General features: G+C 44.6%; 1 pseudogene across 1 annotated transcript; it reads right to left on the minus strand.

Moving 5' to 3' along the window:
• Window positions 1-2,654: 2,654 nt before the first annotated feature.
• Window positions 2,655-4,593, minus strand: LOC147605522 (arabinogalactan O-methyltransferase 2 pseudogene; annotated as a pseudogene). The gene has a single exon (XR_015265162.1). The product of XR_015265162.1 is annotated as an arabinogalactan O-methyltransferase 2 pseudogene (transcript).
• Window positions 4,594-4,929: the final 336 nt, after the last annotated feature.

Raw genomic sequence — 4,929 nt, forward strand, 5'->3', positions numbered from 1 at the left:
ATATGGGAATGATACGTTTGAAATGATTCCCCAGTACTACATGGAGGATCATTTCGGGCAAGTCAAGCCTGTATATCAAGCGACTGCTCTCGCCACAAGAGGGCAAAACCTTAATACCTTGGCGAGGAGACCACCTCTTCAATGCTACGAGTGTGGTGGACTGCATCATGTAGTGGAGTGCCCTAATAGGCTACAGAAGATCGCTACTCAGATGCAACCAAATCAAGGGAGCACATCGGGAATGCCGGTACTTACATGTAATCGTTGTGGCATAGATCATTTGATTGCTCAATGTCCACATAATCCTAATGCACCCAAGATTACGCCATTGAATTTGGTTGAGGTCACCAACCAGGCACGAGGAACCACACCCGTTGTACCCGCGAATGTAGTTACACGGTCAATGCTTCAAAATCAAAACTACATTCTCGAGGAGAGGGATACTGCATCAATTGCTCGAGCAAAGAAAAAGAAAACGTGGCGGAAGAGATCGCTTAATGCCACGAGCTCCAAGCCTAGTTCAAAGACTAACATAGGGACAGGAGACGACCCCGTGTATATGAATGATCCGGAAGATGATTCCGATTCAATAGAAACCATGGGGACCAAAGCCACTACCTTAAGGGAGGATCCCACTCGGGAGCTCAACGAAGGAGAATCAAGCGAGTACATAAATAAGGGGAAACAGAAGGAAACTTCCTCGGCCCCACAACCAAGTCAGTTAATGCCCTCTCGACCACCCAAACTGACTGAGACTCCCCAAGACAAGCCACGTGGGCCAAAAACCCTCAAGAAAAAGATTGGAACTTACCCAAACCCAGTTGAGGAGATTGAACAAGTGCAATACTTAAGGGGTTTGGTGGAAGAAACACAAAGAGAATTGGAGCCAAACCCGAGAAAAATCAAAATTCCAAACACAATGTTTCCTACGCAAGTTCAGCCTCACAGGAACCATAAACCGTTAGCTATACCTAGTATCATTCGGGAAGAAAGTGAGGATAGGACATCAGGAAGTGGGCAAACACCCTTTTTGCTTGAAAGAATGTTTAGTGAGGGAATGCCTGACCCCATCGAAGAGGAAGTGATTCCAACTTCAGCAGTCCCTAGTCAAGGGGCGATGTCTCGAAAAGCACCATTGAATGTGTCTAAGCTAATGGATTTCATGTCCTCTGAAGTCAGAACCACGATCATATCCAAATTATGCGGAGATCCTGAGCTATTCTTAGCTCTCAATGGAGAACTAAAGGCGGGGCTACCACAATTTGGAAATATGGATAGACCCGACACGCTTCAAGATGAAGGGGAACATTGGGATCTACAACCCAACCTAGATGAAGACTCAGTCGTTGAAATACCTGTGAACAAGTTGGGACAGTACTTTGAAGGTGACGAATCTAATGCCACCCTCCCCATAAGGGATTAACTGTAAAGGGAATCCTTGATGGTGGTGCTGGAGTGAGCATTGTGACTAAAAACTGTTGGGAATCTATGGGAAGACCTTACCTCGAAGTCACAAACATAGTGGTTAAGATGGCAAAACGGAACCATAGCTAAACCTATTGGAATGTTAAGGGACCTTAAGATCAAGGTTCTGGGGTACAAGGTAAGACATACCTTCATTGTAATGGATTTCTCCAAGCATCCTATGTCATATCAAATGATCTTAGGACGTCCTTTCATGAGGGAAGCACAAATGGTGCATGATTGGTCGAAAAACCATGTCTACCTACAATTCCAGGACTCTGTCATTCGAGTTGATCTTGAGAATGGTCGTGCACATCCTTTAGAAAGCAAGGTTTTCATTGATAATCGATCTACACAAAAGCCCAACGAACGCCTACCAATGGGAGTAGCGGTGTCTACGATGGCCCTGCGGTAGTTAAGGAGATAGACTTAGCAAATCCGGGTGAGGAGTCTAAACACGTTTTTATTGCTCAAGACCTCACCCAGTCAGAGGAAGCTGCACTTAAGAAGCTTCTTAAAGAATTCAAGGACAAACAAGTATACAAAACAACCAAATAAAATAAACCAGCTCAAGTGAACATCTTTCAAGCTAGTAGATGATTTTATAGAAGCTTGCACATCAATTGCAAGCTTAAACCTGCAAGATTAATGAAAATAATAAATTTTGCTAAAGCTAATGGAAATGAATCTAAACATAAAGAATACAACATCACATAGAAAAGTTATAAAATAATTAACAAGACTTTAAATCAACATTAAGGACAAAAGAATCCGGGCTACAATGTGCTGTCCACAGGTATAACTCTAGATCTAGGCTCTCCATAGCTCCCACACGACTTGCTTAGGAATAAATCAGACGTAAGTTTCACTTGGAGCCATGTCCCCCAAGTTGGACTGAGATTGTAGACTTGAGTTTTAATTGGCATATTTTAATTTCCTTGGAGAAAATAACACGACCATGCTGAAATCCACCATATTTTCTCAAGGAAAAAACAAAGGACTGATATGTGTGCTGTGTGGATGCTCCTAGAATCCAAAAGATAACGATGTGTTGCATGTCATAAAAAATCACTTATAGTAATGATATAAAATTACTTGTCTAATTAATCATTGCAATGCAGATAATGAAGTCAGTTCTTGTTAGAGGTATTATTTCTAAAATTACTTACTTGTCTAATGAATCATTGTGATGCAGATAATGGATTTTTCTTGGTGGTATTATTGATTATTTTTCTTTGTAGAAGTAAAAATGTGATGTAATGGAAGAAATACCCTAACATGTCTTTACATTGTGTGTTTAAATGGTATTATTTATGGATGAAAGGATGATAACAGACATGTGAAGAGGTACGACATCAAGTGCTTGCTCTTGCAAGCGAGTTTCTGCAGAACTCTGTGCTGCGAGAGGGGCCTTCACCATAGATTTGGACGTGCCAGAGCTTGCCCACAGCCTCGATGAGGTTCTTGGAGCACAAGAACTCTGTGCTGAAGGATTTCTCCACAGGGCGATCAACATCGTGCAGAAGAATGTCTGTGCTCTGCTTCTTCTCTTTCCCCTTCGCCATCACCGCAGAGCTGTAGATGGCACTCATCCTGCCCGGCGCCTCTGCGAAGTACCCCCTGGGCGCATCAATCATGATCACATCCCACTTCGTCTTGTAAATCTCTGCAGGTAACGTTTTCATCGCAAGCTTGCAGCCAGACTGCAGCAAATCTATGGCCGGAGAGCAGATCACTTTCTCTTTGATCGCATAGGCGAGCAGTTCCTCTGCATTAGACAGCACTGTGGTGTAATTCACAGGAAAAGACCTCAGTTCAGGGCTCGATCGAGCCATCTCTGCTATCCAGGTAGGGTCTTCTTCGAGAAACACTGTGTTTCCGCCATGGTTTAGAGTTTTCCAGAGCAGGCTGTCAAACCCTAGCCCGAAGATCAGAAAGTTACAGGGGGCTCTCTTGCTCAGAATGTTGGCTGTTACCATTATTTCATCTCTGGTCTGCTGCGGTATGACCTTTGTGGTGGCATAATGCACCAAGGCCAGGGAAACAGGGTAAGGGAGGGGCTGGCTAGCAGAGATTTCTGCCATGGATGGGTTTCCTATGCGGGACTGCAGCCTCCTGGCATCGCTGGGAGTGAGCATGCGGGACATGGAGAGGTCCATGTGAACGAGGTATAGAATGGCTACGAACAGGACGATGAAGAGTGGCCAGAACCTGCAAATGTGCTCGATGCTAGGGCGAGAGCTGAAGTGCGAAACTGCCATGGCTTCTTGCAGGAAGACAGGTGGGAACCCTTGCTGTTATTATGGATATATATGGCTGTGTGCCTATGGCAATGTGGGTATGTCTACGGCTATGGCTATCTGGTTTGGCAACAGAATCAGGTTTCTGTAGTCACACCATCTGAATCAGTCTCCGGAGACCTTTAGGTTCAGCCACAGCTATGGGCTTGCTGTCTCCCAGCAAGAGAGTTAAGGTTTTGCTATGTTTGGCAATGGCAATGGTAATGGCTATGGGGGTCTTCACCAAAATGCAAGAGAACATGAGGCAGGGTTTGGCTATGTCAGAGCAAAATGCAAGAGGGTTTTGGCTGTGCATAAGTGCGGCTATGGTCAGCAGAATGCAATGCGATAAGCGTTTGGCTATGCATGTGGCTATGGTGTCTCAGCAGAATGCAGAAAGCTTTCTCAGCGGCTATGGTATCTGAGCACAATGCAAGGTGACAAGGGTTTTGGGTATGTTTATGAGCAGAATACGAGGTGACAAGGGTTTGGCTATGCATGTGGAGTCTCAGCAGACTAGCCAAGGGTTAGTCTACTGCTATGGCCGTGGAGTGCAAAAAAACAAGGATTAGACGGTGAGGATGATCAGAATGCAAGATAACATGGATTAGGCCGAGTCAGGGGTTGGCTATGGGTGGATGAAAGGCGGGAAAGGGAACCTGAATTAGGGTTTGGCTATGGCTATAGCATGCATGATGACATGGGTTTGGAGTTGGCAATGGCATTCAAAACAGCAGAGCACATAGTCAAGATTGGCTATGGCGTCTTATAGCAATTGCATAACAAGGGAAATTAGGGTTTGGACATGGATATGGCTTGTGAGCATGTTTTTGAAGAACAAAAGAGGAGGGTGGGGAGTAGGGGCTACTGAGCATCAACGAAGGTCTGGTGTCGCCATAGGCCATCTTCCGTCGTAACCGACAGTCCACCCTGGCCGATCTCAGCCGTCTCATTAAATTCAATCTAACGGCTGCTAAAAGCAGTCGTGACTAGGAATCGAACGCTCCCACCAACTCTCTCCTAACATCAAGCCTCTTTCTCATATCAAATTTTAATGTGCACATTTTTTTTTCTCCCTTAAGAGTTTCCTTCCTCATTGTCCTAGTTCCTTCTAAGGAGAGATTAAAAGGTTATTTTTGTAGGTGTTAGAGGTGCATGCAGCTTCCTTTTAAAAATAAGAATTTTC

This window comes from Cibotium barometz, chromosome 59 (assembly GCF_041138505.1).
Source record: "Cibotium barometz isolate CiBa-2024 chromosome 59, ASM4113850v1, whole genome shotgun sequence".
Taxonomy (NCBI): domain Eukaryota; kingdom Viridiplantae; phylum Streptophyta; class Polypodiopsida; order Cyatheales; family Cibotiaceae; genus Cibotium; species Cibotium barometz.